This window comes from Electrophorus electricus, chromosome 4 (assembly GCF_041902795.1).
Source record: "Electrophorus electricus isolate QZ-2024a chromosome 4, ASM4190279v1, whole genome shotgun sequence".
In the NCBI taxonomy this organism is placed as follows: Eukaryota; Metazoa; Chordata; class Actinopteri; order Gymnotiformes; family Gymnotidae; genus Electrophorus; species Electrophorus electricus.
In genome coordinates this window covers 7,114,182-7,127,232 of record NC_137500.1, presented here as the reverse complement: position 1 = coordinate 7,127,232, position 13,051 = coordinate 7,114,182, and the positions used below count along the sequence as shown (strand labels likewise).

At 36.1% G+C, this 13,051-nt stretch overlaps 1 pseudogene; it reads left to right on the top strand.

The window, feature by feature from the left end:
• Positions 1-8,330: 8,330 nt before the first annotated feature.
• Positions 8,331-11,644, top strand: LOC113582173 (hyaluronidase-like; annotated as a pseudogene).
• The last annotated feature ends 1,407 nt before the right edge of the window (positions 11,645-13,051 follow it).

Sequence of the window (13,051 nt, the reverse complement as noted above, 5' to 3'; positions counted from 1 at the left end):
AAAGGTGAGAAAAGGGATCAGAACAGGTAGAGGGGTGAATATGGCATTGTGCTACAAGCTACTTGGAGTTCTTTCAAGAATGTCACAGTGGTATAGTGTAAGAATTATTAATGAACAAAATATGGAAATCTGTTACTATATTTTCTCCATCACTACACTACTATTAGTGATAAAAATATGTGCAAGGTCCATTGAAAAAGAATGTTGCCTGACCTTACACTGAAAATCAATGTCACTGAAGTTTTGCCATTAACAGTATAGTCCTAAAACAAGCCTCAAACTAAGGGTGAAATCTCTGAAAACCATGAAAGAAAAAAGACATAACACAATGAGACTTTTTAGTGTGTTTTTCATTGTAGGTAGTAAAACAACACATAATGCAGGTATATTTATTTGGGCAACATATGTATACCTTCAGAATACTTTCAGAATACTTTTCAATGCTAGAAGATTATTTTTTTTTGGTGTCTGCACATCAGTGAAACTGAAGATTATGTAATTTGTAGGAAGACAACAATGCATTGTATGAGGAACAGTACTGCATGACTCAAGAGGACAATGCATGTATTTTGTGATGTAATATGATTCAGTGACTTGGAATAAATAAGAATACAATATTCATTGTGTTTTCTACTGGTTCACATACATAATCACACATATGTTTGTGTGCTTCAGAGAGATATAGAGTGTGAAATATAGAGTGTGAATCTATATATGTGAGTCTATATAGCGATATAGAGTGTGAAAGTTCTTTAAGGATGAGGATTATAATCACAAGTGATTTGTGTAAGAGCTTTTTGGTTAACTCTTTTAAGGTATGTCAATATGCAGCCTAGCCTAACCATTTCAGCGTCTAATGAATGATTCATTAAGAAATATTATTAAGAAAGAAAAATGAGTAGATCAGAGAATAGGAAATCAAAATGGACAACTCAGAAACTTTGACAACACAGAAACTTTGACAAAATGTGTTTGGTTTGTGTGTGTGTGTGTGAGATTTTATATATATATATATATATATTGCTTTCGATGCTACTGACCACCAGAGGGTGACATCGATACATTATCTATTGCTTTCACGTCATCTGAAAATGTTAAGCACATTACTGCAAAGAATGTCATTTTACCATTTGTCATGTTCTGCATATGCAGTGTCCTAATTCCTTATCCTCATCAGAAACGTCCTTATACAAAGGTAACAGTAGAGCTTTTTTGGTGAGCATTATGGGTCCCATCTAAAACCCAAGGATTGATGTGAGATCTCTGTGGTCCTCACCTCCACAGTAGAGAAGGCCAGGTTTGTCTTCTCTTTTACATCAGAGATGTTCTAAAAGTGCTTAATAATGTGCAACACCCCCTCACACAACATATTACCACAAGCCAACTGTATAAGGAAAATTGTTAGCCACATTTTGCACACAGTACAGTACATAACTAGAAAGGGTTTTGTTGTTTTGTCTTTGTACTCATATTGGATTTGAAACTAATCAATGATTATGAAGTTAAGATGCAGACTATCAATTTAATTTGAGAGAATATATGTATATCAATATCAGGATGAACCACATAGGAATTAGTCCTGAATAAACAGCGCTCACGTTTTATGGGACAAAAATAATTAGAATATTGGATGTTGAGTTATTTCTTTGCCAGCTGCATTATGTTATATTATTAGTATACACCAGACAGTTTAAAATGTCCACACTAGATGTCATTGTTGTCTGGCTCTCAACTTGAGAATCAAAGGAGTGTCCATACAAGTAAATCAGGCCATGATCAGGCTAAACAATTACAATTAGTCAAACTCACCTATAGCCAAAGGATACTATCCAGGATGTAGGAATAGAAATGTCAAAAACGGTCAAAGATGTCAAAATGTCAATGATAAAGCATTAGTGAACGATGACTATTAAAGCTTGGCCCCATGACTCCCTTTCCTTTGTCTGAAAAAACCATGGCCAGCCTAGCTTACTGTGTACTCTCCTGTAGTACTGCAAGTTACCTATGGTGATTCCAGCTCTGAAACAAAAATTAAGATGATAGTCCTGCCTTAGCATTGCAATGAGTAAACAGCACAGAGAAGATTAATTGTCACCAAAACAAAAAACAGCGAAATGCAAATCCTCCTTACCAATAACTGCAGCACACAAGCTGTGTGTGCACTTCAGAGGAATATAGAGAAAATGGACCAAGGTACAAAACTCATGACATACCACACAGTTTGAACTGTGGCAAAGGCCTTGTGAAGGTCCTTGACTATGAGGTAGCTAGCAGCAAAAGCTATTTACTACATGTTACACAATTCAAAACCCCATAGAGTCAATTCTTTTTTCTTTTCTTTTTTTGGCATTTCCCCACATCTTTTACTATATTGAGGAATACCTTTTAACAATTCATACATGGCTCCTAGGGGTAAAATATTTAAAACAATAAATAAATAATACATAATTGACAAATGATAATTAAGGAAAATATTGTTTTTTGTTCCTTAACTGCATTTTACTAGAGGTTATTTAATGTAAAAAAAGGTCAATAAAAGAAATGTGTACGTTTTGTTCCATTTGTTATTACAATATCATCTCACCTATTGATTAGTCTCCAAATCTATGTTTTCTGTAATCATAACCAAATAATAGCCTTTACATTATGTTGCTTACTATCAAATAACACTGTTATTTGAGAACGCCGATTTCCTTAAACAGCGTTTTAGAATAGTGTATGACTTCTGGATGCTCATAACTCCATCTAGAGGTGGCTGGGCAGCTTGGTGAATGGCTAGCAGCATAACAGACAGGCTTTAAGTTCGTGTTTTTTTAGAAGGAACCCATGTAAACATACAAAACACAAAGTTCACTCTAATATGTTATCTGAATGCTAACTACACGCCTTGCGCTATGTTTAAGCGAGAGTCATGAAATATGCATAAGGATGACAGCTTTGATAACAGTATTAAGCTAGCAGTAATAAAATTATAAACACAGGCTAACATTACTGAAGAAAATAACAGTTACACTTTTTCTCACTTATGGAGGATCACTTTGCACTTATGGGGGTCCGGCATCCTACTACAACAAACAAGTAATACTGTTAATAAATAAGCTGTTATTAGATTGGCACAGTGACCTATTAAATATATGTTGCGGTTTATTTGGGAAAACGCTCATTATGCATAATTACCAACTTTTCATGAAAGGTTAATCTAAAAAAAACACGGCGTGGCTAATAAATGCGCAAACATGTTCTCCTCACTAACGGTAAGGTTGCTCACGTCCATCATGAAACAAGTTAGCCGGCGAACTTTTCTCCGAAAGCTTGTGATTCGTCAAGGATTCGATTTGTGTCTCCCACATAGGGAGGAACTTGTCATAGAGATAATAAAGGTAGAGGTAATAAAGCCCACCCCTTTAGGTATGATTGAAGATATGATTGGTCAATTTTATTGTAATTTGAAATTAGTCTCTTCTTGAATTGCTATTGGCCGGTCCTCTGTAAATTTATAGCTGGACCACCAATCGCTGACTTCTTTCCAGCAAACGCTGAAACAGCAAGATTCTGATAGGGAGATAAAAGGCGACCTTCATTTAACCCTTCACATTCCCACAAAAACTGAATAGGCAGGTTTGGAGGATTTGTTGCTTATATTTGTGTTTGTTTAGATGTCAAATTATGAATAGATAAACTAAAAATAGAACTGATGAATTTTTTTACATATTATTTTTAGAATATATTTGAGGGTTTAGAAGGCCATGATGGTTCCCCAATGCCATAAAGCAAACACATATTTCACGTATTAAACACAAGACTGAAGGTAAAAAAACAGTAAAGAACATAAGTGCATTTACTGATTTTGAAAGTGTATCAAGAAAAAGAGTCAGATGTCAGAGGCATTATCAATGGCAAAGGATCTAGAAACAAGTATTAAATGTGACAATTTCACATGCCATGGAATTAAATAAAACTTTCTGCACTTCAACTTCATTGTGATTGTTTCATCACATGCCCAATGAGCCACAGTAAAAAAACCAAAAACAACAAAAGTTTAATTGTCTAGTTACTTATGGACGATGCTGTATGGAGTTAAACAGATTCCTGCCTTTGCCAGATGGAACACAGGCCACATTGTTCAATATGTGCTCTTATCTATGACCAGTGAGTATGTGTAACAGTGAATGATCTGTTTATGGTGAATACAGTTTTATTTCTCCAACTTGAGGGTTGATGGAAGCTTGTTGGGGTGGATAGGGGAATAATTCTCAACAGATTTATATTTTAGTTTTAAGTATGTGCTTACTTGGCACATTTATAAGAAAAACAGTTTTCTCTCCCTCTTTGAGTGAGGGAAAAACAACTGTGACAGGTATTCCTGTGTGAGTATGATGGTTCTTGAGTCCCTCTCATTAGCCAAAATGTTTGTGTCCTGGTAGTTAAGATAAACAGAACACATTTGCATAATTGCTACTTTCACATTACTAGAGACATAAGCCATGCTTTCACAGTTGTATAAATAAGTATGGATACCGAATGAAGCTCTTGTGTCTGTAGTAAGCACATTTTGCAGGTGCAATATCCATTATTATCATTCACTCTAAACTGGAAGTTTAAGTATGAAGATGAATTATGCCTAGGACTGGCGTGGCTTGGTGAGATTGCAGAACCTCACCCCAGTAAATCTGTTGTGTATATCTATATCTATATCTATATCTATGTGTGTGTGTGTGTGTGTGTGTGTGTGTGTGTGTGTGTGTGTGTGTGTGTGTGTGTGTGTGCGTGTTTGCAGCAACAGGTATGAAGTGCCATGTCATCCAAGTATATAAATCCCACCACAGTATGTAAAATTCCACTATTCCAAACCATCACTTTGTTTTCTTAATTTGTTTAGAATGAAATTTTCTTCCATTTTGCACAATTGCAGAAGGCTTTATACCAATTCATTCTGGAGCTTTCTCATTCATTCATGCCAACTGTTCATAGGGCATTTTTGCTGGGCCCATTTGGCAGCTCAGTTAGAATGTGACTGGGAGGAGCTAATGTAATCAAAACACAAAGGGCCACAAATGTTGGCCTGTATGCAGTTAAATTTTAGGAAGTTCAACAGAGTTGGTTAAAAATTCATATGCATTTAACCATGGATGATACAATTAACACAAACAAATATTTACAATCTGAATATTTTAGAAGAATATTCTGATAAAATATATGAACACTGAAGGGGGCAGTGAATGTAAATTTACTACTAAGCCTTCTGATTGTCTACTGGTCCACTAAAAAACAACATTAGTTGTAGTCTAGAGAGGTAAGTAATTTATTACAAGTCATTACAAGTATCACTGCAATGGCAATTAATTCATTCTTAGGAAGTTTATTAATGGAACTGTATTTCAAAGAAGATTCAACGATTTGATGTTCAGATGCAGTGTCCTCTTTCTGTTTTTTTGAACAGTCCAACTTATCTTTCAGTCTGGTAGGATAAAGCAAGAAACTGCAATTCCACAGCTTCAAGATTTTGTTGGTTAAACAGTTGAACAGTTAGTATGATGATTTTATTTATTGATTTGGTTAATTAAAGGTCATGACTCTAGTTTTTTTTTTTTTTAACTAGGTGTTGTACTTCAAAACTGAGAAGAATTACCTGGCACGTAATTGGTGGTATGGAAATAGGAGTCCTTAAGGGAGGATGAACACAAAAAAATATGGACAGTGTGTTAACCTAAGATAATATTAAGATCATATCAAGCACACAGCCTAAAATCCATGTTGTTGTGCTTTTTCTGTGGTGCATGAGTGAGAGAGAGAGAGAGAGAGAGAGAGAGAGAAAGTGAGGGAGTTAGTGAGATAGAGAGAGAAACACAGAGAGAGGTCCAGTTAATGAGGACTGGAATATTGACAAGTTCAGTCTGTCCTGAGAAGCTTTCAGTATCTGTCTTCCCAAGCAGCATCAGTTCCCATTCATTCATTGTGATCAGTGGAAGCCAACTAAGAACACTGCTTTCACATATGGGCCTACAGAAAAATCCATTCATATTTTATATGCTATGCACTGCATACTGTGAATTCTGAAAGTAGCAAATTATTCATTTGACTCTTGAGTATCATAAAATGTATCCTCTGTACACACAAATACACACTTTGAATCTACTTTAATAAATGTAACAGTTACAAAGTCTAAGTTTAAGCTTCTTCTTGATTTTTTTTTTTCAGAAAAAAGATACATTTTTTGTGGCATCCTGAAGGCACACACAGAAAAAACATGCTAGACAGGGACTGTCTAGAAAGCTAATAAGATATGATTCACTTTTATCCAAAGCAACTTACAATTATGACTGAGCACAACTTGAGCAACTGAGGGTTAAGGGCCTTGCTCAGTGGCCTAGCAGTGATAGCTTGAACCAGCTACGTTCTAATTACAAGTCAAGTACCTTAACCACTGAGCTACCACTGCCCCTTGGAATCTCTGCCAGTGGTATATTATACCTTTATGCTGTCACAGACAACAGCTTGTTTTACCACAAAGTACTGAAGTGATAAGGTATTTGGCTACTGCGTTTTATGTCTGTTTATACAACAAATGATGCTTAATGTATTGCCATATTACTGAAAGAAACCATAATTTTAATGTACATATTTGTGGTATGAACAGTCAAACAGAGCCGAAATATACCACACATTTCTTTTAGTCAGCAAATTTGAAAAACAAAAATGCAAAATACTGACAAGATAAATTGTTCTTATCACTTTTTTGTTTACATGACTTTATAGTCATACATACATTACAGTAAGAAACTATTTTCCATGCAGAGGTAAACCCCAAGCCAAAAAAAAAAAAGAAGTTTAAATTGAGTCCCTTCTCTGAAAACTGTCCAAGATAATGGACATACAGAAAAATGTTTCCACAGTAAAAGTGAATGTTTCCACAGTAAAATGTTTCCACAGTAAAAGTCAGGCATGATAGAAACCTACTGTATGAGAAGCATAAATTCTTTCTGGATTTAATTAAGATGTCCTCAAAAAAATAAATAAACACTTATAACACAACTTCACATATAACACAACTTCAAATAAGTGGTTTTGGCAGTAGACATTATTTTGGGGAGGTGTCTTTGTGTTTGGGCACTAGGCATTGTTGTGGTTTGAGGAGAGCCAGGGGGACTTCACCATGGTGCTGTCTGTGTGCAGTTCTTCCAGACATCTCATTCATTAGAACAAAGACAGCACAAAAACTCTGCAGTGTTTTTGGAATGGTGTGTTAATATTAATGTAAAACAAATGTATTTTTCCCAATACATTTCCCTTACAGTTTTGTGACCAGATCAAAGAAGAAAACAGATTAGTATAAAAAAGAGAAATGATTCTCAGAAGGTAATAATTGCAGTCATTTGCAGTTAGAGAAGCAAACTTTAAAAATGACATTAACAATTATGTTAGTTAATTATGTTAGAAGAATTAAAATATGAAAAGGGTTTTTATTTCTTTACTCTGTGGTCCTTAGGAACTTCTTTCCATAATTGCAAAGTCACAGGTTACGCTAAAGAACTAAGATTAAATATTAGAGATTCTAATACCCATACTTCTACTATATTCCAACACTTTAACTCTTGAGTGAGGAATGCTCCCATTTTGGGTTATCTTAACTTATTTATTTATGAAGCTTCAAGAAAGGAGCTTTCCCTCTGAAGCTTTTAAGAATAAGTATGTGTATTTTAGGAGTGTTAGATATTTCGTCTCCATGTAATTTATTTAGAATTAAATTTATTTATATTACAAATGCAATGCCAAATTAGATTAAAAATGCAATGCCACAATTTCGTTATTGTTACATTGTGAAACCATAGCAGAATAGACATTAAGAATGCTTCCATTATCATCATCATTGCTACTTTGTAGATGGAGGAAATTTCAACAGACATTTCAATACTATATATTTAAGGTCAGGGTTTCACTCACATTTTGGGAAATTACTTCAAATTTAATCTTATAGGAGACTTATAGTTAGGAAATACAAAGAGTGATAAATGCTGTGATCATGCAAGAAGCTAAATACAATATGCACCACAAACCTATATATGAAAACTACATGAAAGAGTATGGCTAAATGTAATATATCTGTGGTACCATTCATAGAGCACAAAGAGGCATTGTTCTGTGGATTCTGGAGCAGCACTGTTCAATGACCCATTCTATCCACCACTTCCTTTGATTGTCCCTGCCAAGTGACCTCCAAAATGTGGTCCATCTTCACAAATGAGATGTGATTTCCCTAATATTTCTCTTTTGATTTCCTTTCTTTTTGTTGAAAGTAGAGTGGTTGATCCATGTTGATGTAGGGGTGATTGATGGCAAGGATTGGAGTGCTGACAGTGATGGTGTGGGGATTCATTATCATCCAGGGTATCTGGCTAAAGCAGGCACACACGCCTCTGTTGCTGCATTGGCTATTTGTGGTGGTGCCCCCACGAAAGCTTGCCATCTACAAGTTGAGGAGTAATACAAATACACAGGTCCTCAAAAAAAAGAAAGAAAAAGATTTTTTAAAGCCATGTTCAAACAACCTTTTGACTGTTTTGAAAGGTGGACCTGGACAATGTCTTTGACATTGTTGCTAACCACAATGAGACACTGAGCAGCCCAAATGTCACTACAGCCACCTGGGCTATTACCCTTACTATATCACAGAGCAAGAGTCTCAGCAAGCACCTCAGCCAAGCTTGAGTCAACACTGACAAGCTCATTTCATTAAAATACTTCCACAGACTTGGCATCATTGATAAGGAAAGCAGGCATTCCTGTAACTGGGGCTCCAAGGGCATCTACCAGAAGAAGTACACAGAACTAATAAGAAAGGCCCAGCCAGGCTGGCCCCAGAGTTATGTGGAGACCAAAGCCAAGGAGAACTTCGAAAGGACTGGACAGGCTTTCATGAATTCAATTCTATTGCCCACGGAGTGCTGCCCGTCACATAGCCTCTGGGGCTTTTATCTATTTCCAGCCTGTTACAACTATGGCTACAAGCAGCACACATTTCATTACACAGGAGAGTGCCCCAGTGTAGAGCATGTGCATAATTATCATCTCCTGGGGTTTCAAAGGAAAGCACAACACTCACTACAACTTGACTATGAGCTGAAGTCTTCACCCAACACTGCTATGTTTGTTTACTATCGTGTCATGGAGGCCATGGGAATTGCTTCAATCACTCAGAACAACTATACTCTGCCTGTGTTTGTGTATGCAATACCATTCTCTGCCTATACCTTTACTGTGCTGTCTGAGGTGAGGGTGCAGTGGAATGTCCAGATAAGATTTACCATAAATGACCTGTGTAGAGCTGACATTTTACTATATTTTATCTATAATTATCTTTATTGGTATCAAACAAAAATATTTTTTTAGTGACAAGTTATGTTTTCATATTTTAGATGTCAAGAATAAAAATATTTGTAACCTTGCAGCACATGAAACCTGTCAAATTCATTTATTCTTTTAGTTACTGGAGTACTTGATTGACAAGCCTCTTTAGAACTGCTCCACGCTGAAACATCTTGAATGCCATAGATATAGTGAAATACTTATCTAACAAGTGATTATGGATAGAATGTTGCATATTGGTGTAATGGTGAGCAGTAAGGAGGTGGACGCATATTCGGAGAAGAGCAAGATTTATTAAGGGCAAATCCAGAGTCATAGTCATAGTCCAGGGTCATAGAGCCAACACAGAGATCACGAGAATACATGACAAAACAAAAACACACAAAGGCAAAGAAGGTAATCGGGCTATAACAAAAGATACTAGGAAAACTCGAGACTAGGATACACAGAGCACGAAGCAACATTCAAATAAACACAAAAGCACAAACTCAAAGAAACAATAAACAGCTAAGACACAGGGCACACGACAGGGTTTAAATACATGAACTTAACAAGGTAGCAATGAGGGACAGGTGTAAGCAATCAAATGAGGGGCGGAGAAAAACGAAACTATGGCATGGAACTAAAATACACGAGACAGGGAAAACATGGAACACGGAAGCTGTGAGGGACTGATTTTGACAGTTGGGGTGTGGGGGAGGGGGCGTTTGAACAGAAATAATTTTAGCTGATTGGCCTAACCACGGTTATACAAAGGGGGGACATCAAGTTAAAAATGACAAGAAATATTACTCATTACAGAATTGCCCAATGTTTGAGAGCATAAGAAATTAAAACTAATGCAGTAAAGAATTTTTTAAAATAATCTACAAAAGAAATGCAGTAGAAAATGAAATCAGAAGGTTTCGTTCAGAGGTTCGTTCAAATTATGTTTGTGACTACATTTACTGTACTAAAAGTTGTACAGTGTAGTGACATCAAAATGACTGCGCCATGCTCTCTACAGAGTGCAGCAATCAGAGTGGTAGAAGTAGTTCCATGAGGTTTGTTTGAATATTCCTGATCTCAGATATCTAATATAATGCATATGGAACATATTTCAGTAGTCTTACCTCGCATGTCACCAACATTGATTTGGAATGAACCTCGCATCAGTGTTGTCAGTGCCTTTCTGAGCATGTCTCTGTTTATTAATCTGGATATTGTCACTGGTGATGCTTTGATATTAAAAACATGTGGAATTCTAAAGTAGAAGGAAACTACATTGATCATTATCAGTTATTAGCAGCATTTTTAATCATTATCAATATAAAGTTGGATTTGCAATCACCAAATACTAGTGGCTGCAATCACTCTTGGTGTATCTTTATCTAGGTGGCTTTTGTGAGCAGTTTAGCTAGGAGAATACTGTTCTGTAGAAAACTGAGCAAAAACAATATGTAGGCCATTTGCTGTACTTTGAAACTAGCAGTCATCCACCACCTTGCTGCACAGTAGTACACTTCTCTGTGTGCTATTGCTCTTCAGCAATTGAAGATTTATGTGACAGTCATGTGGTACATACAAGGGATACATACTGATTATGTGGCTTCACATCATTTCCTGTTTACAGAATGTGTAAGGGTCAGAATACATTTACTGATGGTTTGGTTTAAACATTTCTATGTGATTTCCCACTGAAAGAAATAACAGTATACTGAATAATTATATATCTTAATCCTAAAACACATATTAAAGAAAGAGGATGATTCCTTTTGAAAGCTGTTTTGAATCTTGGTATATGTTTCTGCACCATGTAATAGGTAATCCTAATATAGTAAACAACAGTACCCTAACGACTCATATTACATCTGATTATTCAATTCAGTCCATTTAAACTGACTTATGTCTTTGCAGAAAAACTGCCTGACATTGAAGAAATACATCGATAGACCACTAGGGCATTATGTCAACAGTGTGTTCTCAGCAGCTAAGCTGTGCAGCAAAACCCTGTACAAGCAGAATGGCAAACATGCGCAAAAGCCTGGACTTTCGGAGCATACCCGCACCCGAACCCCAGCTCCTTTGGCATCCACGTCAGGCAGGGGTGTGTAGGCCATGCTTCCAAATGAGTGGCTGTCTCAGTGACAGCAACATGCTAGACATGAAGCACAAGTTCACCTGCCAGTGCTACCAGGGCTGGGAAGGCATCTGCTGCAGGTGCCACGGCAGGCACAGCAAAATGCTCTCTCTTCTGAGCCCTTTGTTCTCCTGCCTCCCCATCATTGTGTTTCTTGGATGACTGCAATCCATAAGTCATCTTTGTCCTGCTGTAATGAACTGCACTGTGAATATTCTGTGTCAGTAGTCACTTTACACAGGAAACTATAATACAAAGTATCACATTATTTTGCCTTTTCAAATTGACAAATGTAACATTTGTCCATGAAGTTTGTGGCAGTGTATGTCTCTGTAATGGAGCTTCAATAGTTGCCATGGTGCCATGCACCCATGGCCAACTATGCAGAGATGCCTCCAGAACACAGGATTTGTACACAACTTATCATTTTACATTTAATAAATAAGTTAAACAAGATTTCTGATCATTTTCATTGCTTGTTAAAAATACAAACAGCTGCAAACATGCTTCTTCCAAATATTACACTTCAGCTTAGGCTACATGGCCTGTTTCCATGGAATCATGCAGCACATTTTCAGGAATCAATCTGATACATTAAACATGTCCAACTACATCTTGTTATCACGTTAAACACATTTTCAGTTGAACAACTAAATGAAATAAACAAAAGTTATATCCATATTGCTCTTTGGTTTTACAATGTAGTGATTTTTACTGCACCATTGCTCAGATGTTTATTGTTTCATTTTCTACTGGGGTTACATTTACATTTCTATGTGTTTGGCTATTGTAAGCTTTATGCAATTTTTGTAGCTTGTATCTAGGCTTTCTCACTTACACCCACATTATTACTCCTTATAGCTACATGTATACACACTGAAAAAAAGACAAAATATCTCAGTAAAGAAAAGCAAATGCAGCCTGTGGGACATTATAGAACTATCACAGCTATTGTAATAATAATATAATTACAAAGTTATTTGCCCAAAATAGCTCAGTCTTGGTAAAGACTCAAAACTGCTATCAACTTTCATAATACACAAATACCAAAGTTTGAGAACACTTCTATTAATTTTTTCCTCATCCCTATTATAATCAACTCATAAATATATTATTGTCTATCCCTTTTCAAATACCCTTACCAAAGCTTTGTTTTAAACAATTTTGCCTACTTCCAGGTATACAGAGTCATAGACTAAGTGGAGGTATTAGGTATAATTTATATGTGTAAATTTATTTTGTAGCATGGAAACACTTTTTAAAACAGTTTGTTTCTTCAGATCAATTTTGGCATTTTCTTAGTAAAATATATTATGCTTCAGCTGGTTTATATGCAGTAAAATGTCAGTGTATTCACCCAAGACCAAAGGAATGTCATATTCTTTTTTGCATGCATAAACCACAGCCCTGGGGAAGATTTGAATATTTATTTTCTTTGTATCATTTATTGATCCTGGCACACTAAGAATTTCTTCATATGAAGAAAGCAGTAAGCAGAAAAGGGTTCAGGCCCACAGAGTCTCACATTTATAGACCCTCAGTGCAACTGTTAGTCAGGACCAAAACCCC